The 25367-nt window shown below is 51.9% G+C and overlaps 1 protein-coding gene across 2 annotated transcripts in view; it reads right to left on the bottom strand.

Moving 5' to 3' along the window:
* Positions 1-25367, bottom strand: part of MED15 (mediator complex subunit 15) — a 782088-nt gene that overhangs the window by 679374 nt on the left and 77347 nt on the right. The window lies entirely within an intron of this gene.

Raw genomic sequence — 25367 nt, 5'->3', positions numbered from 1 at the left:
TGGGTGAGTCAGGGTGACCCACAACTCACCTATGTTTCAGAAATCCCCTTACCAGGCTAGCTACAGTATCTCATCGGCAGTGAATACTTCCCGATGTCTTAGACAATCGAGAACATGAACTTAGAATACCTCAGGTATCGTGGAACACATGAACACTCTTTCGTTATATTATCATTCCAAACCGAAACTGGGAGGCAATGAGAACACGTGCAAGTTTGAAATGTTTATTTTTTCAATGCAACATTCTCAAACGCAGTATCTTGTATAATATCAACATACATATTATAAAAATCAGAGTCAGCAGCATAGTCACTAATCCATAGTAAGCAAATTGTGATAACATATTATGATGCAAAATCTATAGAATTCTGTATCACCTATATTTCGCGCACCCTAATTAGCATATTATATTATATCTAAGAAGGTCTCATCTGGGCTTTAGCTGGGCGAACCCATACCTCAAATTCTCAGTAGGAGGAGATCACATCAACAGCTACCAGCTCTCAGCATGTCCAGCATCAAGTGTGTTTTCTCATTCCCTGTAACTGTATCTTGAACTCACGTAAAGCCCAAAGTTGGCACAAACATTATTTGTGTTATGACTAACGTAGTGCGAGGATCAGGCCTACAGTAACCTTGTGTTAGAGTGTGCAGTTCTCAGTGTGCAGACAGTTGTACCAAGTGTTCCAGGCACGACTGATACCAGTACAATAATATATTATTCTGAAATAAATCACATCTTTCGTCTAGGTTAAAAGCTGAAATAACAATTAGGTGCCGTGTGCAAACCGAAGCAGAAAGAAAATATGGCGTTTAAACATTTAACAAGCACATGCTAACTTAACACAATCTATGGAAACGTAATAACCATATGACACCTCGATGGTCGAGACATCGCCGCAATCTCATGCAGACACCCTGTGCATCTCAGACAGAGAAGGAGAGATCTGCTGGGCTGAAAGCGGTATCAGAGCTGTTGCAGGACCATAAACTGCCGTCTGGAGCGGACACCCAATCGGAGAAGGCATCGGATCGCTCGGATGCTGATGCGTTCAAGGTTGACAGTGTTGAGTTGCCACATGTTACTCCAGGAACTGCTGATGGCATTATTTGACTGCTTTGCTACCTTTTCCTCTTTTTGTTTCGCTCTCTCTTTTTCCCCTTTTCACTGATGCTTACCTTCCTTTGGCTTTCAGGCGCTTCCTCGCCTTTCTGGTAGCATGTTATACAGGGGTAGGGGCGGGTGTAGGGAGGAGGTTGAGGTTATTGTTCTGCGATGCAGGGCAATGGGGGCATTGTTTGAGGCTTGGCGCTGCCCTGTTTGCATGGTTTGTTGATTACGCTGCACGATAACATCGATCACAGCCGCCTTCCACTTTGATCCTCTGTAGCTACTAGAGAATACAGAGAGAATAGTTTTCCTCCTGTTTTCCTTCAGGAGACTCACATTGATATGGGTTAGGCCAGGGGTGACTTTTCAGCCCACGCAGCAATTGATAGACCCAGAGGGACGATGTGTTGGCTGCGGGTCGGCTCAATGGTAGGGTTGTGGTATTGGGCAGTATATATGCGCCCAACACTGACCAACCAGCCTTTTTTTCCCCAATTGTCCAGGAGAGTGGCGCCATATCTGACTGGCACAGGGATTCTAGGCGGGGACTTTTATTCTAATCCTGATATTTCCCTGGACAGGTCTCATCCACCCCTCCCTGACGCACCAATTCATAAGATCTCGAAGGCTAGACGGGAATGGCAGAATAGATGGGGATTAGTTGACACATGGAGGGTACACCACCTGGAAGTTAGCGACTATTCCTACTTCTCAGTGCTACATGAGCTCCACGTTCAGCTCGACGCGATATTATGTTCCCCCACTAAACATCATTATATTGGGCCACCTTCGTCAACCACCGACTCGCAAGCCTCGAAAGGGAGCATCGCCAAACACAAATACAAAAATCCCACAAGAGAGGCTGGGAGTAACGTCCCTCTCCCCAGAAACAAGAATGACCTAATTAAACCCTCAACAAAACTATTCCTTTCAGAAATATCCCATGGTTGCAATGTATACCACACTCCCAATAAATCCTATCAGGAACAAGAAAACCTCAAAATCCAACCATGCAGACAAGAAAAAATCCCAGGAGGAAGCTACCGTAAACTTCCCTTGAGACAAATACAAGTGGGTGCCTTACAAACAGGTGACAGCTATATTCAAACAAGTGCCGCTATGACGGGTAAATCGAAACAAAGAAAGGAATCAACAGGCAATCAGCCCGAACTTGAAGGGAAGTCTGGTAACATCGCTTTAAATCATGACTCCAGTCCAATCCCTCCCCCACTGCCGAACCCCTAGCCTCAGTGAGCTCACCGTCACATCCAAAAAAAAATATGCATCATTGGAATTCAAATTAACTTCAAACACACATAATGCTAATCAGAACTCTATATTGTCAGCAAAAACAGTTACGAACAAACCTGTTACTGCACCTTGGTCCACTAAAATGTCCACGAACAGACTTAAATCTGCCCCTTGGTTTAGCAAGGAGTTACGTTGCGCTAAAACCACCTGCAAACAATTAGAAAGGGGATGGAGAAAAGCCTTCTCAGCCCGCCTGAAAGTAGATTATAAACTTAGCCTTAAGAACTACCATTCACTCATTAGGAAGGCGAAGGCAGCCTATTTGAATGATAGGATTCAAACAGCAGAGAACTCTACAAAAAAGCTGTTTAAGATCTTCAAAGAGATTTCCTCCTTGGCATCGCTGGCTCTGAGGAGTCATGCAATCGAGTTGCGGAATATTTTGGAGATAAGCTGGAGAGGATTTACTCTTCTTTTCCCAAATCTGTTCGTGATGGTAAAAGAATGCAAAAGGAAGCTGTGGATGTGTCTGAAATGCAGTGTCTTTTTGAAATTGCTGTACCCCCTCAGGACATCCTTAAAAGAATTGCCATTGGAATTAAGTTGGGTTCGCCTAGGGACCCTGGCTACCCAGAGGGTGCTGAGGGGTAGTATTGACGCACCAGAGCCTTTTCTGAGACATCTTTTAGAATTGTCTTTTATCTCAGGGGTGGTCCCAGAAATGTGGAAGGAGGCTGTGGTACTTCCCCTACAGAAGAAGCCTCATATTAGCGCTGACCAGCTTGACAATCTGCGTCCCATCTCTCTGCTTCCATATTTTGCAAAGGTTGCGGAAAAGATTGCAAACACTCACATTTGTACCAATAACCTTCTTCATTCCTCCCAGTACGGCTTTCGGGCTTTGCATTCCACAGAATCTGCCCTGCTGTACTCTACCGAAGTATGTTGACGAAGGACAGACCGCGGCCTTGATTCTTTTAGACTTAAGTGCCGCGTTCAACACTGTTGCCCAACATACCCTGCTTTACGATCTAGAGAGAGGGGGTGTGGCTGGCAGAGAATTAAAGTGGATGGAATCCTTATCCGAGCGCTGCTTTCAGGATATGCAGGGAAACTACCACTCTAGAAGCATCAAGCTGACCAAGGGGGTGCCTCAGGGCTCTATTTTGAGCCCAACACTGTTCAAGCTCTATGTCGCCCCCTTGGCTAAAATCTCGGATAAATATGGAATTAATGCCCTGTCCTATGCTGATGCTGATGACACCCAGCTGGTGGTCTCTCTGACCAAAGCCCGGGCAGGTGGCAGGCGCCTGTTTTGGCATCATGAAGAGACTGCGGAAAATCCTTGACGCCCTCCCCACTGTATCTAGGAAGATTCTTGTCCATGCCATGGTAACATCTCGCCTGGCTATGGCAACCTTCTGTGTCTTGTTGCAACTATTAGATGCTTGCAGCGCCTGCAGTGCATCCAAAATGCAGCAGCAAGATTAGTCCTCATGCTCCCTAAGAGGGCCTCAGCTACTGGTGCGCAGGCTTCTCTGCGCTGGCTCCCCATTAGGGAGAGGGTAAAGTTCAAGGCTTTGTGCATGAGTCACCGGATCTTACAAAGAAAGGGGCCTACATATCTGCACAATTTTCTAACACCCTATGTACCGACCAGACTTTAAAGGTCCGGCGGGAAAGGTAAGCTGCATGTCCCCAAAATTAAGAGAGCCAGGATGGGGGGGGGGGGAGCGCTCGTTTCGATAACTGTCTGCCCAGTTGTGGAACTCGCTCCCCCAGGCACTCCGGTTGGAGCTCTCTGAAATGATCTTCCCACCATTTCCCTGCTTCTTAATCTGTTTTGTTTGGTAGGTGCTGCTGTTAGCTTACTGCCACTGTAGCGCAGGGACACACTAGCCTCAGTGTCACCAGGCGCTTTACAAATGTAACTTTTATTATTATTTTATTATAAAAGCCAACCTCCCAAACAGGCCTCCAGCCCACACCAAAACCTGGTCTTCCCAAATCAAGACCATAGGACAACACCTCGTACTAACAGGCTTGATTTTATAATTTAGACTTGGACAGACAGCGCCAAACATCTAATACACACCCACTTAAAACTCTTTACTCACAAGAAACACCATTTAGAATATTGGGTAGCCAAACCAAACTAATATTTCAGCCTGAATATTTCACCCAAGGTAAAGAGGAAATATTTTAGGTTGTTGGGGGAGATTACAGAATTACAAGGCATTAAATCCTACTAGCCGTAGAATTCCAGCCAACTCATAACCGCCACCAAACAAAATAAACACGAACCACCTGGAAATCAAATCACTCCGTAATTTGAAAGCTATGTAATCGCACTAAAAAAGGGATCAGCCCTCCAAAACCCCCTATCGATTGTTACAAAAAAGCTGACCACTCCCAACATCAGCAACACCAATGAATGTAGTCAAATCAGTTTTAAAGGGGTGCATCTACAACTGTTTGGCATTCTTTTTTTTCTGTTATCGATACTGGAGTAGTACTCCACCTTCGTCATTTTGTAAAGCGCTCCAATATCCCTTGAGATCTGGTTTGCGCTATATAAACCTTTATAAAATAAAAAAATAAAAATAGTGTTTAAAGCTTCAGCTGCTTGGTCCCAGTCTGGTCCGGATGGGTTTTTCCGAGGAGGGTCTGTGCAAATGGGGTTGTGGACTGGGAGTGTCGGGAAGTCACTGATTATTGGAGTAGGATACACAAGTAGATGCAGGAGGTTACAGGTGTGGCTCTCTTGCCAGAGGCCAGGCACTGCCGGTTGAATGTTTGGGAGCCCACGGATCATAATGTAGCACAGACCCAGTGGGTGACTCTAGGGGCCATGATTGCTAAACGGAACACTGCACACTTGTGGGGGTCCCAGAGGCCTCCTACTCTTGAGGTGTGGATGGAAAACATGGATTGGTGCATGTTCAGGGAAAATACTGTATATTTGGCTCGGGGTAGCCCCCGAAAATGGCATAAGGTTTGGGGTCCCTGGAATCGGTATAGAGGGGACGTATGTGTACCACCAGCGGCTGCAGTCCTTAATGTCCAGCTTTCCCCGACCCCTTATGGTTCTTGATTGCTTTCATGTTACTGCTGCACCCTCTTCTCCCCCATTCCCCCATCAGTGCGTTGCTTATTGTAATGTCTACTGAAATGTCGCACTGCCCTTGTAAAGTCTATGCACTTTTGTATTTTGTTGATGCCTTGCTTCGTTTGTTTTCTTTCTTTAATAAAAATAATTTAAAAAAAAAAGCTTCAGCTGCTACAGGATCAGATCTTTTGTGAGGTAGTGGGGACTGGCATGGCCCAATATTTCCTCGAGAACCAGGGCACAGCGTTCTCATCTGCTATGGACTGGGATGCCTTTAAGGCTGTGCTCCTGGTCTCTATATTGCCAATCTGATGGGGGTGCGTAAGACGCTGTTGCAAGATATAGAGACTGAGGTTCAATGCCTGCAGGAAGCGGAATGAGAACGGCCTGACAAGCAGCAGGATTTGTTGGAGGCGAGGAACACAGTCGGCATAGGGGTTGAGAGGCTGCGCTGTTTCGATTATAAAAAAATACATAGCGCGTGCTCATGCGGAACGCAACAAATCCTGCGCGTTGTTGGCTTGGTTAACCAACCCTGCTAGGCGGGGGACGGTCATAATGGAATTGTGTAGCCCAAACGGAGAAATTTGCTATGCCCAGCCGGGGATTAATGATCAGTTTCTTGCTGTTTACACAAATCTATATCAGAGTAATGTGGCGTTGAATGAGGATGTTCTTGGGGAGTTTTTAGACAGGGCTTATCTTCCTAAACTTGATGGGACACAGGCAGTGCTGTTAGGCCAGGATATAACGCATGGGGTGGGCGTGGCTTAGCAAGCCACGATGGCGGCTGTATTCTGCTGAGGCTCCGCGATCGGGCTAGCATCTTTCCCAGTTCCAGAGATCGCCGGGAGCCTCAACCTTCAGAATAGGCACCCGTAGTGCACTCACTCATAGAGGCATCCTCCAGGTGAGCCGCGGATGTTGCTGGCGTGCGGCACCTGTAGAAACATCTCCTGCCGGAGCTGTGTGCAGAGTCACAAAATGGCGACCGCGGCTCCGTCCCACAGATGCCTGCACCGCCGAGCGCCCATTCCTCGATCGGAAGCCCTGAGAGGTGCAGCCAGCCGGCGGCTGCGGAGATCCTGGCTGTGTAGTGCAACCAGCCCGCGAAAGTGTGATCGGAACCGGGCTCTCTCCCTCAAACTCGCATTGGCGCGCAAGATGGCGGCCGCCATTCCGGAGCTCCACTCCACCAGCGCTCCTTCCCAGCCGGGTGTCTAACCCGACTCCTGCACCGACCCCGCCTGCCGCCTCCTGAAGACCGCGGCGTCTCCTCCAGGCGGTGAGCGTCTGTCCCCCCCAGGGATCCCAGCGCCAGAACCCCAACGGCCTCCTGCTCCCTCTGGGGCCCACCGGAGGACACCCGCCACATCATCCCCTGTGCGGAAGGGCCGAGACGCACCTGGCACCACGGGCGGCTCTACGGGTCGGGGCGCCTGACTCCAACATGGCGCCTACGGAGACCCAGACACCAAGCTCGGCGCGAGCCCCCTTCTAGGAGCGGCGGCGCTCCCCCGGAGCTGTGGCAGCAGCACGCCACACCGAGGACAACCTACCGCTGCCCCAGACCCCCAGGACCCTACCGCTTGGCCCTCGGCCCCAGCGACCGGCACAGACTGCTCCATGCACCAAGGGGGGGGGGCGAGAACCAGCCACCCACACACTGCCACGCTGCGGACGGCGAGAAGCCCCCTTCTCCTGGAGAACCTTAACAGTGGGGGGGGGGGGCCCCTGATGGTGCGCGCTCATGGATACCCGCGCAGCCCCCATCTGCACCACTGAAACCACCAGCGGCTGCGGACCCCCGCGCGCTCCGGACTTGGCGAGCCCATAACTACCCGGCACCAACAAGGACTGAATAACCAACCCCCACCGGGTTGTCGTCTACCCCAACGAACTGGCAGTTGACGGCCCACTGTTCCCGGATTCCACGGAGGCGTGGTGCTCTCTTCTCCGGGCCCATGGGGAAACCAAAGGGCTCGTAGGTGACTGCCGTCCCTGAAACGGCCATTGAGAAAATGCCGCACACGAGGACCTGGACACAAGCCAACACGCCACTTACTGACCCCACATTATCGGCGAAACTGGACCAGGTGTTGGCAGCTATTGAACTATCCCGGCTCTCAATGGAGGAACGATTGGGCGTCTTGACGACAGACATTAGCCTGATTCGCGATGACCATCGTAAGCTGGCAGACAGAGTGAAGGAGGGAGAACAGATTGTGGTCACGCTACGACCCGCGGTGAAAACGCAGGAAGCGGACATGAAGGAAGTCCTGCGCCGCGTGGCGGCCCTCGAGGAACGCACGGTTGATTTGGAGGGAAGCTCGAGGCGATGCAACATAAACTTGTAAACTTGAGTATTTATCGAGCGCGAATTGTTGCCCGAAGGCGTCCAAGCGTCCTGGGTCTGCCGGAGGGGATTGAAAACTCGGACCCTCTGACCTACATGGAATCATGGACCAGATCGTTCACCCCCGAGTCAGAACGCTCAGCATTCTTCTCTATTGAAAGAGCCCACAGGGTCCCCGCCCGGAAACCCAAGCCGGGTCTCCCTCCACGTCCCATGCTAGCTAAGTTCCTACACTTCCGAGACCGCGATGCGGTGCTTCGTGCAGCCCGAACGGCGGGTCCCCTGCAAGTAGAGGACCAACAGATCATGGTGTTCCCGGACTATGCCCGAGAAGTCCAGCAGCAGCGGTCCACCTTTCTGGAGGTTAAAAGACGCCCCGCGCAAATGATCTCCAATACTCCTTGTTGTTCCCAGCCCGCCTCAAAGTGCTGCACAAATGGAAGGCCATATTCTTCACCACGGCGGATGAGGCATGGGATTGACTGAGTTCCATTGTCTACTGATCCCTAAGACCGGACCCCACCGGATGCACAACAACGATTCGCGACGATCCAGAAGACGGGGCACGAGGCGTACCCAGACAGGCCCCTCCAAAAGCCAAGCATCCTCCCCCTCGGGCTCACCCTACCTCACGCAAATCATGGAGAGGCGAGACGCCTTAAGAGCGGTGACGGAGCTACACATATCTCCCCTTGCACCAGATCTGGAAAGCCAACCGCACCTGTTCACCCCTGAGAAAGACCGAGACAGTGATGGCACAATGTCGGGGTTTGGCCCAATCTCTTCCCCCCTTATTGCAACACAGACAATGGACGCTACCCTGGCTGGACAACCTGGCACCTCTTCATGATGGGCAGAAAGACAATTGCTGTATCCTCTTTTCTTGGTCGCTTAATGCACTATGTGATGTTTGTGTCCAAAGACTGCATAACCAGTTAACTATATGCGCTCGCGCGCGATAGACATTTCTCCTACAAAAGCCCGATCCGCGCACAAGCCTGGTGGTAACACATGCTGCCACCCCCGCAGAATCCTGTTATATTTCTCCCCTAGTGGGACACTAGTTTGGCTATGCCACCCCGGTGATATATCCCCGGTATTGGGACTGTTTCCCACCCTTGGTTTTACCCGTTATCCCAGTCAGTTCCTCCCCCGCACTTATGAAAGCATGGCGTGCAGGAGCACACGCGAAACACATGGCCTTATTGCCCTCGGGGACTGCAAGGGGGCCTGATCACATACACGACACCTTAGTAATGGCGGTTCCACGGTCGGATGTTAATGCCCTCACACTAAATGTACGGGGCCTTCACACACCCAGCAAACGCTATTCCGTCTACTCCTACATTAAGCGTATGTCAGCTAGTATTGCTCTTTTACAAGAGACACATATTAACGCTACTGAATTAGGCCGGTTACAAACCAAATGGCGGGGGACCTTTTGTGCCACGACATACTCAGCATTTGCGTGCGGCGCCTTAATTTGGGTTAGGCCGGGCACCCCCTTCCGAGCACGCGGGTGGTAGACAGGGAGGGCAGATATGCACTACTGGAGGGAATTTTAGACTGACAAGGGATCCTCCTGGGCAGCATTTACGCCCCTAACACGGAGCAAGATAAATTCTGGGACCACCTCACAGGAGTCTTGGCCCAGTTCACTACAGTTCCGTGGGTCTTAGGGGGTGACTACAATTGCACGCTGGACCCCACTTTGGATCGATCACCCCCCCCGCACATTCCCCAGTCCCCCGGCAAGCGGAACTCTTTAGAGCTTGGACCACACACTGGGCCCTCACCGATGCATGGCGACACTTGCATCCACTGGCTCGCATTTACTCATTCCACTCGATATCTCACAACCTTCGGGTCCGCCTTGACAGATTCTTATGCTCTGCACCAATCCTCCCTAGGGTAACCTCTTCGGACTACCTAGGTCGGATCCTCTCGGATCATGATGCCCACATTTTGCGCTTGACCTGGCGCCCCCCGCACCCACCAGTCCCCACTTGGCGTCTCCCTAAAGACTGCTTATCAGACCTGGTATTCAGAGACGCACACAAAACCAGCATACAAGACTACTTTTCACACAACGCGAACACGGCATCATCGGCGCTAGTGGAATGGGATGCATTTAAGGTGGTGGCACGGGGGGAATGCATCAAACAGATTGCAGGGGTTCACCGCACATTAGAACAGACACTCCTAGCCTCGGAACAGCGCCTAGCTACACTCACTAAACAAACCAATGTCTCGGAGGAGCACGCCGCGCTCACAGCCGAGGTGAAGTCAATATACCAGGCCGCCTGTGCTGATCTCAGGAAATACAATTTCAGGGCCTATGCCTCCAGAGTCCATAAAGACAGGGACAAAACGGGAACACTGCTTGCCTGGATGGCGAGGCAGGACACCGAGATCAAACCAATCACTGATATTATCAACCCGGAGGGAGTGCTAGTGCAATCTCAAGTTGAGATCCTCCTGGCGTTCCAACACTATTACGCAGGGGTATACGGGGCCCCGGCCCGGTACTCTCCATCATCCGTGGACCGCTTTCTCGATCCACTGACATTGCCATCGATATCGGATGCTGACAAGCGTATGCTCGATACTTAAATAGTACCCTCAGATATCACCCAAGCACTACGTGCCCTGTCTCGAAACAAAGCCCCGGGGCTCGACGGCTTCCCACTAGAATACTACTTGACGTTTTCTCCCCTGGTGGTCCCCCGATTGGCTCGGATGTTCGCGGCGGCCCTTCATCTGGGAATGCTGCCCCGGTCACTACGGGAATCCGTGATTGTTACCTTTCCCAAACCCCACAGGGATCCACTTCACATGGGATCGTATCGCCCTATCACGCTCCTGTCGGCAGACTGTAAGATCCTCGGGAAGATCCTAGCTGACAGGTATGCCCAGGTCATATGCCCACTGATCCACCCTGACCAATGTGGATTTGTTCCAGGAAGGAAAACCTCACAGAGCATCCGCCGAGTCTTCCATGTCCAGGACCGCCTGCCTCATTTTGGATCTGGAAAAGGAGTTCGACACCCTCACTTGGCCGTTCCTTTTCTCGGTCCTACGTCTTCTCAACGTTGGCCCGACACTCATGGCGTACACACGCCTTCTGTACACCGATCTGACAACGAGAGTACGGATTGGGAAACAAATTTCATCTGCATTTGAGGTTCGGCGAGGCATGAGACAGGGGTGACCCCTGTCACCTCTTCTATTTTCCCTGGCCGTCGAACCGCTGGCTGTTAGACTGCGCCAGGAGGGAATACATTGGGGCATCCCACCCGCAGACGTTACGCATTGCGTCTCTATGTACGAAGATGACCTCATATACGTCCGGGACATCGAGACTGACCTTACCCCCATAGGACTGGCGCTTGCTGAGTTTGCAGACGCCTCGGGACCCCAAGTGAACTGGGACAAGTCCACGATCTATCCCTTCCACCCGGGCTTACCACCCCGTGACGTTGGGTTGGGGACCCATAGACTCTCGTGGTCCGCGGAGGCCCCCCGGTACCTCGGTGTCCGCCTGTACCACTCTCCGGCAGACATCTTTGACGGTAATCACTGTAAAGCGCTCGCTGACCTTCGCCCGACTGTTGCCTTCTGGAACAAGCTCCCACTAGCCCCGATAGGGCGGATAGCCCCGACTAAAATGGTGATGCTTCCCCGGCTCCTCTATCACTTCACTAATCTACCGGTGGTGCCACCCAGGTCCTTCTTCCGGGACCTCTACTCTCTCCTTGGTACCCTTATTTGGGGCGCAGGCCGACACAGGGTGGCCTTGAAAACCCTCCAACTCCCCACAACACAAGGCGGGCTCGGCGCTCACTCCTTTGAGTCCTATTTCCTGGCGGCGCAGCTCCAATGGCTATCGTATTGGACGGCAGACCGTTACACCCAGGAGACTTCTACCCCGACCGGCTGAGTCACAACCCCGGAACTCACCCGTCTTCTCCTCCCGGGCACCAAACCTCGGCGTACATACCCCTTTCAAGTCGCGATAGCGCGTCAATGCATGACGCGGATCCACCGGATGTCCCCCGGTAGAACCCCGTACTCCCCGCTACTACCGCTGGTAGGCTGCCCCAGAAGGGACTCTTATTTCTCTGCTCCAATGCTTGCTGAATGGACGCATTGTGCCATCACGGACATGGAGTCGCTTTTTGAGGATGGTCAGCTGAAACCGATCGACCGGCTGGTCGCGGAGTTCGAACTCCCCCCAGGTCAATTCCTCAGACACCGACAGCTACTCAAGGGTTTCCGTCCTTCCTATAATCTCCAGGCCGGCGAACCTGACACGCATCCAGTAATACACACTATTCTACACATGGGAGTGGGACGCCATTTGGTCACCTGGCTGTATAAAATAGATAAGGGAACTTTCGCACGCTCCCCTGGCAACCCTACGGGCCACATGGGAGGAAGACATCGGGCGCGCACTACATGATTCAGAGTGGACCAAGGCGCTCTAGGCCTCGAAACGCGTCTCTAGGAACACCAGATTCAAAAACATTCAATACTATATACTGCACAGGGATTATCTCACTCCGGCGCGACTGAAGAAGTTTTATCCGTCAACACAATTCCTATGCCCCAGATGTCGCTCCCCTGATGCAGATTTTCGCCACATGTTTTGGAGCCGTTGCGACCTCCACTCCCTGTGGCAAACGGTGCACGACACACTGACAGATCTCACAGGCCTCACAACCCTGGCCTCCTGGGAATCCAGCGCGCGAAGCATTTTTCACGGCCCTAAACAAGAACCGGTACACAGATGCTTTGTGTCCTTGGCGCTGCTGCTGGCAAAAAGATGCATAGCCATGCATTGGCAATCTCCGGAAGGTCCCCCCATAGAGGCATGGACGGGGGCGGTCTGTAAGTGGGCGGAGGAGGATGCCCTCAAGGAGGAGGAGGCCAGGGGTGCACGTAAACATCCCATCTCTATGGAATGGGCCATGATCCTTCATAGCTTCCGGCAGTCCTAACACACAGAAGACCCACCTACGCCTTCCCCCTCCCCCACCCAAGTGAGCTCATAGTCCTGGACTGTGGCCCTTCCCCCCCCAGTACCGAATACCGGTGCTCCACACTCCCTCGTCAATGCCCCGCCCCCATGTCTACCGTCCCACTACTCACATGCACGGGATGCCTCCACACTCTGACCGCCCTACCTCACTGTGAGTGCATACTAGGGAACCCCTTGCCTCCCGATGCTCGACACCGGTTTTCTTCTACCATGCTCTTGCTAACGCCTATATGCTCCCCCCCCCCACAGTTCTGTCCCCGCAGTTACCTGGTAACATTGCTATGCAAACTGTACAGACCCCGATCCAACGCCCCCAAGGCGGGAATTCACATGCCCACTGTTAATCTCCTTTCTCCCTTACGGAGCACGTTCCCTGTATCCCAGCCTGAAGACTTGTCTGATTGATCTGTACTGTATAATGGAGGAAATACCAAATTACACAAGTTTATATACAGAAATGTTGCACGCATGGCTGACCGTGGCTGAATGTTGACGCCACGCCAGCAGATGGTCCACTTTGTACCCTTGTTCGATGATGCAACAATAAAAACAAATTTTAAAAAAAGATATAACGCTAGGAGAAATCCAGGGATCAATTAAACATATGGCGAAAAACAAGACCCCGGGGGCAGATGGGCTGCCAATTGAGTTTTAATTGACCTACATTGATCTCTTGGCTCCTAAATTACTGATTCTTTAGAATGAGGCGCGGCACGCGGGACAATTGCCTGTCACCACTCGTGAAGCTATTATTGTTCCACTGCTGAAGCCATGGAAGCCGCCTTCTGATAGGACTGCTTATCGCCCTTTGTCCATGCTCACCACTGACTATAGGATCTTAAGTCGGATTTTGGCAATGAGGCTGCTCCCGCACATGGCCGGCTTAGTGCAGGCGAGGATTTATCCCGACACGGAACACTGCCAAGAAAGTGAGGCGCCTGCTTTATATATTGGATGCGGACTCCTATCTGAAGGTCTCCGCTGCCATCTTAGCGGTCAAAATTGAGAAGGAGTTCAAGTCCGGAGTAGATTTGGTTTGAGGTATGTATTTGTGGAATGGACGGAATTGTTATACAAAAACTCTACTGCTAGATTTAGAACAGGGGGACTAATTTCAGATGCCTGCGTAGTGACCGGTGGGACGCGGCAGGTCTGCCCGCTCTCCCTGCTGTTATTTGCCATGGAGCTATTAGCGGCCCAGGCTAGGACGGGACGGTGGTTTCCGGGATTATTTGTGCAAGGACGCATTCACCACATTGCACTCTGTGCCGAGGATTTACTCATGTTTCTAGCAGATCCGGCCGGCACCCTCGTCTGAGCGAAACGTTTACTCCAGGATCTTGAGGAGGTTGCAGGCCTTAAGGTAAACAGGGCGAAGTCCTGTCTGTTCCCCACTGCCCCGTTGGATGGGGGTCCATTAACTACGGAGGGGATGCAATGGGAGTACCACTGCTTGATGTACCCGGGAAACCGTGAACATCATGCGCAGCCTGACTAACTGGATGGCAAGGTGGTTGGAGCCATCCGAGGCCTTAAGAACAACTGTGGCCCTCCTTAAAATGGTGGCCCTCCCCAGGTTACTGTATTATTTTCAAACCCTGCCAGCCTGGATTTCAGCGTCAATTTTTAAACCACTCCAATCGATGCTCACGGCTTTTCTCTGGGCTGATGGTAGACCGAGGATGGAGCTGAAAACTCTGAGTCCGAAGGCTGAAGGTGGGCTGGTGGTGCCCGATTTTGAGACTTATTACTTGGCGGCTCAGTTGCAGTGGCTTACCCAGGCAGTAGCACTGGAATTTCGAGGGCCGGACGAGCGGGTCGACGGGCGGGTCTCTACACCGGTTCTCTCTCAAATTATTTTACAATTGCCACTGAGGCTCCGGACACTCACTAATGAGCTGTGGACGTTTTGACTGTGTTGGAACAGAAGCCAGAGGAGAACACAGATTGTGCGTCCCTATGCCCCCTATGTCATTTACAGATCCATTTTGGATAATTCATAAAAAGGAGCAGTTAGTCAGCATAATGAGAAGTGATCTTCTATGCCACCCTTTGTACCGTCGATCCTAATCTAGTCAGCAAGCGGTTCAATGGCAAGAGCAAATCAAGAGGACAACTATACCCGGTTTCCCTCTTAATACCAAAGGATGGGGAAAGAGTTTACTCTCACTTTGGCTTGTGGGTGGTCAGTCAAGAGGTTAGTACAAGTAATAAAATGAGGGTCCAAAATTTAATTTGGGGAGCACCTACTTCAAGAAGCTACAACCTAGTGAATCAAATGTCTTTTCAAAGTTAATAATTAGTGCTCATGAGGCTGTGAATTCCTGCTTCTGTACTAGAGCCATCTGCAATCATCTTTAACAATGCCTTGTACTGGCATTCCCACACTGAGGAAACCACAGTGTGAATGCTTCCAGGGGATATGTTTCTGCGTGAGGTTGGGTAGATGAAAATGAACATGCTTTGTGGAAAAATTTGCTTACATTTTTTTGTTTTTTTTAATCAGTCCACTATCATGCTGAGCAAGTTCAGTCAAATCAGGGTGGGGATTGGACCGGTCGTTGTAGTGGCCCAGAGGCGATTCTTGTGCCCAGGTACTTTCGACTGGTGTTCCACTTTCAGTTGATTTCCAAACTTCTCAAATTAAATATATCAAGTACACCTAGAAAACCCATACCTTGTTAGTACCCGTACATCCAGTACACTTAAAAGAACTCAGATGGGGGGGCGTGGCCAAGATGGCGGAGTAGGTAGACGCTTCTGCCTGAGGCTCCCGAACCCGTCCAGGCCCCAGGCCTAAAAAACAGCTTGTTCTCCCCCCTGCTGGTGCTAGGCAGCGACGGGAGAGGTAACGGAGTCTGCGGAGCCGAACCCGGAGCTGGAGGTGGCCCCGGAAACACCCCGGATACGGCGGACCGGGTGTGGTGTGGAACGGGCTCTGGGATCGGGAGCGGCTATGGCCTGTAGCCGAGACACGGCCTAGAGCGAAGCGAGTCCCAGAGACAGAGGGATCCTCCGGCGGCGACACGCGGTGGGGTGGAGAAGTGGCCCCGGAACCGCGGTCACAGCTGTAAGTAGCCTGGGAAACGCCAGACGACCCAGCGGGAGACCTTCCCCTCGTGGTCGGCCCCAACCCAACTCGAGGCTGCGGCCTACACCAGAGACCCAGCTGAAGTGCGAGGAGGCGTCGCCGGCGTGGAAGGCGAGCCCGAGAGGCCGCTGCAGCCGAGCCCGGAGTCGGAACTGCCCCAGGTGACACTCCGGACGAGTTCGTCCAGGTGCGGGTTCGGTTTGCGGCGAGCTCCGAAGTCGGGAGCGGAGAGGGACCGGAACTGGGAGATGGCCGGGAGCAGCGAGGTAGCCCGGAGTGGTGATGACCTCTGCCAGGGGTGCTCCGAGTGGTGAGGAGGTGGCCCCTTAGACTCGGAAGCGGTCCAGGACCCCCGGAAGACACTTTACGGCCCGGCAGGAAGTGCCATTCGAGGAGGCCAGTAGCAGGTAAAATCGAGCCGCGGCTGCAGCCTACAGCAGGAGAGACCGGCGGGGAAGCTGGAGTTAGGCGGAAGAGCGGAGCCGGGTCGCAAGGCTCGAAGGTAGGAGCCCGGACTCTCTTAAGAGTCGCTGCAGTGCCAGAGGGAGGCAAGGGCAACCAGGCAACGAGAGGCAATACCCGGGGACTTAGAAGTCCGCTACAGAGTGCGCCACCTGGTAGAGCCCGGGAGAGGACATAGCACCAAGGGGCCACTACCACCTACTCCCCGCACTAGGTAGGGCCAGAGAGCTCCTCAGCAGCCCCCCGAGAGCGAAGACCGGGGTTAGGGAAGGGGACCTGTGGAATACACTGCCTAAGTGGGCCACCGGAGACACGTGGAGATTAGGCGCAGGGGAACACACAGACCACCCCGCGCCGAAGCCCCGGTGGACCCTCGTACTGAGAAGACCCAGGGGAACAAGGGGCCGAAAGGACCTCCCTCGGACATTGCGGGGGTGGACGGGATACACGGCGAATCCCCCACACTTAAGACTCACGGCAAGGAAGGTTGGACACTCCGGGGGCACCGAAAGAGCCTGAACAACTAGCAACCCCAGCAAAGACTGAAGTACGAACGCAGCTGCGGCCTAGTGGAGTGGAAGATAACGCGGATCGACTCAGCTGGAGCACACCGGTTTCCACTGGGACGAGGGGCGAAGAGCGGGCGCCTTCAGGGGAGCACTTGCCCTTGGGAACTGAATTAGTAGGTGGCACAGGAGAGGTGTAGTGGCCCCACAGCCAGGATGGCGGGACAAAAAAGCAATAAGAGGGGGGGGGGACGCACGCTCCCCGAGATGCTCAGCAGAAATCAAACCAGAGGAGAAAGGAATCAGCCTTCGCCGAGCTTTGCGGGAGGCTCACAATCAGCAGGTGGCGGGGAGCCCCCGGTCACCAGGTCCTTTTTGGAATCCCTTTTCGGCACTCTGAGGGCCAATTTTCAGGCCCTGAAACAGGAGGTGGCCGTAGAAGTGCGCGAAGTGCGTAGAGAAGTGGACGGCCTGGGGGAAAGAGTGGCCACTTTGGAAAACACTACGCAGCGGCAAGACGAGGAACTTGTGCAACTTCAGCAAGAAGTGCTTCGCCTCAGAGACCAACAATTGGACCTTCAAGCACACAATTAAGATTTGGAAAATAGGTCTCGGCGAAACATAAGGGTTCGAGGAATTCCATCAACGGAGGAGGGCACAGATGCGGCGGGCTATCTACGGGACCTCTTCAGGGATATACTGGGAGAAGCTGCGGATTTTCCCATACGTATATACAGAGCGCACAGAGTGGGACCCCCGAGGCGCGCATCGGCCCCGCCCCCGGACATTCTGGCCTCTCGCAGACTTCCCGTTGAAGGAACGGATTATGGCTGAGGCACGGAAGAAGCACTCACTGGCTTTTCGTGGTCATCCTGTGGCGCTATATCAGGACCTGTCCGCTATCACTCTTCAGAAACGTAAAGCATTTAAAATAGCGACGGATTTCTTGAGACAGCACGAGACAGCCTACTCGTGGGGCCACCCTTTCCGCCTCTACTTCAAATGGAACGGCACGATGCACCAATTGCGGTCACTGCAGGAGACATGTGAAGTACTAGGTATCACAGCGGTGGAGGAAGACTCCGCCACACCAAGACGGAGGTGCACCACCGGCGACGGCTGGCAAAGGGTGCCGTCGGCTGCGTCCCGGAGGCCGGGCTCGCCCACCATCAGAGCCGACATGGCAAGCGCCATTCAGGAAGCATCCAGAGACTCAGCTGCTAATGGTGATATCGCACTGACAGCGTAAGATTGCTCCGGGGGAAGAACTGCATAGCATTGCTGTTGTTGAAGGTTTGGGGACAAAGGGGGGGAGCTGAGGGGAGAAGTACTTGGCTGGACATCCACTCATGTACCATACCACAGACTTATCCACTTGGGGCATGACTGGGACAATACGTTCAGGGGTTTCGAAGAGTTGGGAGAGGGGGCGGGGAGGAAGAGTTTGGAGGGGTGGTCGGTGGAGCGGGAGGGGGTTGTTGGGGAGTTGCAGGGAGGTGGTGTTGGGAGTTGGTTGCGGGAAGGGGAGGGGTCCATCCAGTGCTCTTGGTGCATTCGCGTTGCCTCAAAGGGGACATTCATGTCCGTTTGGTCCACGAACTGTCACTCACTGATACTGATCCATTGCATCTACCACATTGTTTTAATCACTCATGGCGACCCTTAAGGTGGTGACCCTTAACGTCAAAGGGCCTAACAACCCAGTTAAGAGGAGAGCGGTCCTGTCTCTACTAGAAGATGCGCACGCTGATATCGGTCTCCTACAGGAGACTCACTTACTAATGCGTGATTGCCATAGAATGCGATCGCGCAAGTTCCCCACACAGTTCTTTTCCTCGAACACCTTCAAAACAGCAGGAGTGGCAATCCTGGTCTCTAGGTCCTTCAGGGGAGAGATTCTACACAAATTTACAGAGCAAAAAGGGAGACTTTTGGCGTATAGGTTCAAACTGGGGACCCTGGCGTTTACCATCGGGACGTTATACAGCCCGAACGAACATCAGGAACGCTTCCTCAACTCTGCACTGGTGGATATAACAGCGTCCCCAGACAGACACATCATTCTAGGGGGAGACCTGAACATGGTGTTCGATTCATCTATGGACAGATCAACTCAACGTTACCCACAGAACTGTCGTCGGCAAGGAAGACCCAATTGGCGGACCTGGATGTCCACGATCTCTGGCGCCGACTGCACCCCACAGATAGGGACTACTCTTACTATTCACATGCACACAAGACATACGCAAGACTAGACCATATTATAGTCACCGGACCGGTCCGTGAACTGGCCATGGCGTCTGAGATTGGAGTCCTTTCTCTATCGGACCATGCGCCGGTCTCGGGGGTCTTCACTCTGCCACCGGTTCAGGCTCCTCGCGGGGTATGGCGTCTCAGAGACACTCTCTTGCACAAAAAAACAGTAGTGAAACACATTATAGAGTCGATCAGAGAATATCAGTCTCACAACGACAACGCGGACACCTCGCTGGCGACTCAGTGGGCAGCACTCAAGGCAGTCCTGAGGGGAGAATTTATTGCAATCTCCTCGGCAGAGAATAGGGAACGGCGACAAAAGCGAGACGAACTCACGCAAAAGGTCCGGGAACTTGAACAGGTGCATCACCGCACGGGGGCCCCCAGGATCTGGAGGCAATTGAAGGCAGCGAGGAAACTCCTGTCGGCATTGGACATGGACAGGGCGGAATATGCGGCGATGCGTCTGAAGCACGCGTATTATAAGGGAGGCGATAGGTGTGGTCGACTTTTAGCGAATAAACTCAGGGAGGCACACCAATGTCACCGGGTAAAAGAGATTGTGGTTGGTGATGGAGTGACGGTTACAGACGATGCCCAGATAGCTGAGGCCTTCCGTCGATTCTATGCCGAGTTATACACAGTCAGTAGTATCCACAGGATAACAGTCTTATTGCACAATAGTAGTGGAAGGGAAAAAGACAACGCACAGAGCAAAAAATTATATTTCAAACAAAGTTTTTACTGCAAAATAATTTTTAGGGGAGATAGATACAAACAAATCAATTAGAGCAAAAAGTCATGAACAAAGATAGACAATGTTTTCTCTATAGTTCATAACTAAAAACATCAACTCCTACTGAATAAACCAAACAAGACGAACCCGTTAGGATACATTAAATGCCGTTCGAGCTTCTATTCCAAAAACGACTGGATTTGTCTTTCGAATTGACTTGCCAGCTAGTTGAAATCAGACCAACGGATGTAGTCCGACCTTGAATATTAAAGGGAGTTTTTTTCAGCATTGAATAAATATCGTCCTGATGATGGTCTATTTGGCGACTGCAGCCTAGACCGAAACGTCGACACTCCGTCATCACCTTTAATGTTGTTTTGACACAAACTCACAACCATTTTTTATTGATTAATTTGGGTTGTTTGGTTTGTCTCTTTGTTCAAGACTTTTTGCTCTAATTGATTTGTTTGTATCTATCTCCCCTAAAAATTATTTTGCAGTAAAAACTTTGTTTGAAATATAATTTTTTGCTCTGTGCGTTCTCTTTTTCCCTTCCACTAATTGATTTACTGTTGTGCAATAAGACTGTTATCCTGTGGATACTACAGTGTGTTACTTTGGTACAACTCATTAATCAAACTGAGTATTTTCTAAACAAGTCCCTTGTAGCACATTCTGACTTCAATCATACAGTGCCCCAGCCTACAAGGGTTCATTGGGTTTCCCCTGCCTATAACAACGAGTTATACACAGGGGACCATCTGGCGACGCGAGAAACAGAGGATTATCTGAATTCGGTCACCCTCTCATCTCTGGCACCGACGCAAGCAGAGTATTTAGAAAGAGAGATCCAGGTCGAGGAGGTGCTTGCAGCCATCTCCAGACTCAAGCATGGGAAGGCCCTAGGCCCGGACGGCTACACCACACTTTTATAAAACGTTCGGCACCACGCTGGCACCCATTCTCGCTAGACTTTTTAACTCATTCTCCACCCCGGGAGCTATTCCGCCTGATCTCCTACAAGCCACAGTGTCTGTCATACCCAAACCGGGGAAAGACCGGACCCAATGCAGTTCGTATCGGCCGATCTCCCTCCTAAATGTTGACCTCAAACTGTACACAGGGATTCTTGCTGCTAGACTGGCGCTCCACTTGCCGGGACTGGTGGAACCGGACCAGGCCGGCTTTGTGCCTGGGAGACAGACGGTGGATAACACCAAGAGAGTGGTACACATCTTGGAGAAGGCCTCCCGAATCCCTGGGGAGAGAATGCTGTTGTCAGTCGATGCTGAGAAGGCATTAGACCGGGTACACTGGCCATATTTAGAACGGGTGTTGGAGAAAATGGGTATAGGAGAGAAATTTCGCTCTTTAGTGTTCAACTGCTATAGGTTCCCATCAGCGGTGGTACGGGTGAACGGTTGTAGCTCCCAGCGGTTCACTATCGAGAGGGGCACCAGACAGGGCTGCCCGTTGTCCCCGCTACTCTTCCCCCTATATATGGAACCGTTCGCCCAGAGAATACGCCAGAACCCAGGCGCGACAGGCGTAAAGATGGGAGGATATATCCATACGGTCAGCCTTTATGCGGACGATGTGATACTGACCCTAGAAGACCCGAGACGTGCACTCCCAGCGTGCATTAGAGAATTAGAAGCTTTCTCGACGGTGGCGGGATTTAGAATGAACATGGGAAAGTCAGTTGCACTAGACGTCTCCCTGACAGCTGCCACGAGATCGGAGTTGCAGGGGCTCTTCCCCATGCATTGGTCGTCGCACCAAGTGCAGTACCTGGGTATCCTGCTAGCGCCTACACTGCCGGCAATGGTGACCGCTAATTATGCGGCTCTGGGCAAGAAGATCAAAGAGGAACTGGGGAGATGGGGCAAGAGCGTGATATCCTGGCTTGGCAGAGTGGCGGCGGTCAAGATGACGATCTTACCCCAGGTACTATACCTGTTCTGGGCACTGCCGCTCCAACCGCCCAAGGGGTGGATCCAACAGACACAGGCGGACCTAGCCCTCTTCATCTGGCAAGGCCGCAAACTGAGGATAAAGAGAGTTCTCTCTTCGCTGGCTCCTGAGTCAGGGGGACTAGGTATTCCGGACCTACGCAAATGTTTCCAAGCAGCGCAGCTGCGGTACCTGGTGGAGTGGAGCAAGTGGGAGTCGGACAAGCACGGGTTATTCCAGGACCAGGCGGTTGCAGGCCGTCCTCTACAGGAGGTGCCCTTCCTGCGTAAGGCACACTGCCCTCCTAACCTTTACGCGTCCTATGTCACACGAGTCCCGTTGAAGGTATGGGATACCACCAACAAGGTCCACAACCTCACCACGTTCCCCTCACCGTTCACACCTATAGTGGACAACCCGGACTTTACACCAGGGACGGAGCCGGGAGCCTTCACGCACTGGCGAGTAGACGGATGTAGGGCGCTCTTCCAAATTGTATGATGCGGAAGGGATCCTCCCCTTTCAGAGTCTCAAAGAGGATTATCAGTTGTCCGAGACGGACAGGATGCGCTATTGGCAGGTGCGGCACTGGGGGCTGCAGCCACAGGTGAGAGAGTCGGCTGACAGGAAGTTGCTGCCATACGAAAAATGGTTGGTAACACGCACTTCAGACGCAAAGCTAATCACGGATCTCTACGGGCTGTTGCAGCCTCCCCCCTTCCACTTTCATAACCCTGGCAGAGAACGATGGAACCGGGAACTGGGCAGGACACTAAGCCATAAAGAGTGGGACCAGATTTCGTATCGTGCAAGCCATTCGGCATATCATATCGGACTCACCAAAACATTCACCAAGGTATCCACATATTGGTATTACACCCCAGAATGGCTGCACGAGATGAATCGACATGTTGAGAACACCTGTTGGCGGGAGTGTGGGCAGATAGGCACACTTACACATGTTTTATGGGATTGCCCGCTGCTACACTCTTATTGGAAAGAGGTGATTGACGAGATCGATGCGCACTTCGAAATAAAGCTGCCCCGCCTTCCGGCATACATCCTGTTCGGTCTTCCAAACAGTTTAATGTACCCACTGAAATCCCGTAGAGGTAGGCAAATTGCCATAGCGCTGGGCTCAGCAGTTCAAAACATCCTAATACATTGGCGCACGACCGTCACCCCTCCATTACGGGTTGGCTACACAGACTGTGGCATGTCCTGGGCTTGGAAAAATTATCACTCATGGTGGCTGGGGAGGTGGAACAATTTGAGGAGCTGTGGCAACCATTCCATGCACTGCTAACCACGGAATTCAAAGAGCTCACCTGCCCGAGGTACCCAAGACTACTGAGACTAACACCACCGATGGATCACACTGCTTAACGGTCAACTGACCGAGCATGGTCAGTGAGGATAGGCGGTGGTAAGGAACCGAAACAGGAGGCAAGCAAGGCACTGGATGGGGTGGGGAAGGGTTGGGAGGGGAAAGGGAGGGTGAGGGAGTGGGGGGGTAGTTTTACAAAAATAGGAGGGGTACAGAGAGATAACTCTACTTTTGTGTTTTGATCCTTGACCGAGCATGCGGGAGCGGAGCCGAAAGGGCCCCTGTTAAAAGAACTTGGGATATTACGCACTCCTTTGGGACTGGCCCTACGGCACATAGCACTGTAACCATTGCTCAAATGTTTTCTCTTTCTTTGTACTCTTTCAATAAAATGCTTTAAACCTAAAAGAACTCAGATGGGATGAAGGATTGTCAGGGATATGTTTGTGTGTGAGGGACACTTTTTTGGAAACAAACTGCTAAAAAGCTGGCAAACATGTTCAGCATTTTCTACCAAAGAATTAAGGCAAGGAAAGCATGGTTAGCACCAATAGATTCCTTAAACATACAGAATTAAATAAAGATTTTATATTTCGAGGATGGAGAAAGGTCCCAAGCATGTATCTGGAGAAGTTGCTCCTCTGCCTCAAGTTCATCATAGCAAGCGCAGCCGTTGTCAATGCCCACCTCAGGACTCTAAAGGCTTTTCTGTGACACAGATTGAGAGTCAAAGCAGAGCTCTCGTGTACAGAGCTGTGCACCATCTGCTACCTCCTTTCCAAGCGTGATTTCAGGCTCGCCAGGCTCTAGAGAACTAACAGTGGTGGAAGTGATACTGTTGATAGTGGCACAACACGATTCTTATTACATCCAAGTGGTACTAAAAATGGAGCAGTGTTCAGGCAGCAGAGGTTAGTTTCAGGACTCTTGAAAACATGTCAGTGATCCTCTGGGCTGGGTCAGGCGTTGAATGTAAAGGAGACACAGGAACCTTTTGAAGCTTAAAAGCTCTCCGCCCTGCCTTATCCTGAAAGGGCTAACTCCCCACAAGTTAGCAGGTAGTTAAGTGGGACAGCCTCCTTTGCTTTTTGTACACTCCGTTTATGTTTCTCAAAACTCCCAGATCCACCCCAATTTCCTGCTCCAAAGACCTTAGCTAGACCAGTCAGAGCAGGCTAACCAAATGAAACAATCTGTGTTGACTGCTGGAATACAAAACCACTATCTGCAATGAGACTATAACAATGGGACAGAAATTTCCAGCCCATGTGCTACAACTCTGTCAGAATTCAGGGCCTCCACATTAGTGGTAACAAAACCAAAAAAACTCTTTACTCCAGGGTTGGGATATTCACTGCCAACACCCATTGCCAGATTTGGACCAGAAACCACAAAATTGGAAACTTCGACCAGGATTGCCAAGACAGGCTGTCTAGTCTCCTCTTAGAGGAAAAGTGCTGAGCCACTGCTCAGGAGGAGCACTGCAGAGGACCTTGTATTAGTGAGACACTGTTCTGAAGGATATGGGCCAAAGTGTTTCTACAATGTGAGCAAACTGTGTGCCACTGTGGACGGAGGATACGGAGGAGCTCAAATCTGTCCAACTTTGGCCTAGACGGCTGAATGGATAGAAACAACAAGGTGCAAAGAGAGCATAAGGGGTACCACACAGAGAAACACCTGCACCAGGATCCAAGTACTCGCCTGGGGTGGGCACAAAGCTTGTCCAAATGGTGAGTTGTGTGTCTGAGCCCAAAAAAGATCCCAAGCCACAAGATCCAACAAGCCTCAAGAACTGCAACCCCAGTGCAGCCACCTCAACTGGAGCTGGTAGGGCTTCCTCCTACCTGTAACACCATGCCACACATGCATTAGCTGGCTGGGCCCGGGCAAGATCCCTGCTCAGTGTTCCATGGGCCGGGCGATGCACACCACGTTGAGCAGCACTGACTTGCCAAAATACCAGGACACACTGGCCATGCCGGCCAAAATACCAGGACACACTGGCCCTGCCTGCCACAATACACAATCAATGCAACGGATCATGGTACTCTGGCCTATCAACAAACTCAGGGGTTTTTGGTGGGGGGTGATCTGTAGTAAAAACAAATTCCACTCTAAAAAGGAGGGGAACTATCAGCGCTCAGTCACCAACTGGTTGGTTACGC

Source organism: Lissotriton vulgaris, chromosome 11, assembly GCF_964263255.1.
Source record: "Lissotriton vulgaris chromosome 11, aLisVul1.2, whole genome shotgun sequence".
NCBI classification, from domain to species: domain Eukaryota; kingdom Metazoa; phylum Chordata; class Amphibia; order Caudata; family Salamandridae; genus Lissotriton; species Lissotriton vulgaris.
Note: the sequence above shows the minus strand (reverse complement) of the source record. Positions and strands in the feature narration are given on the sequence as shown.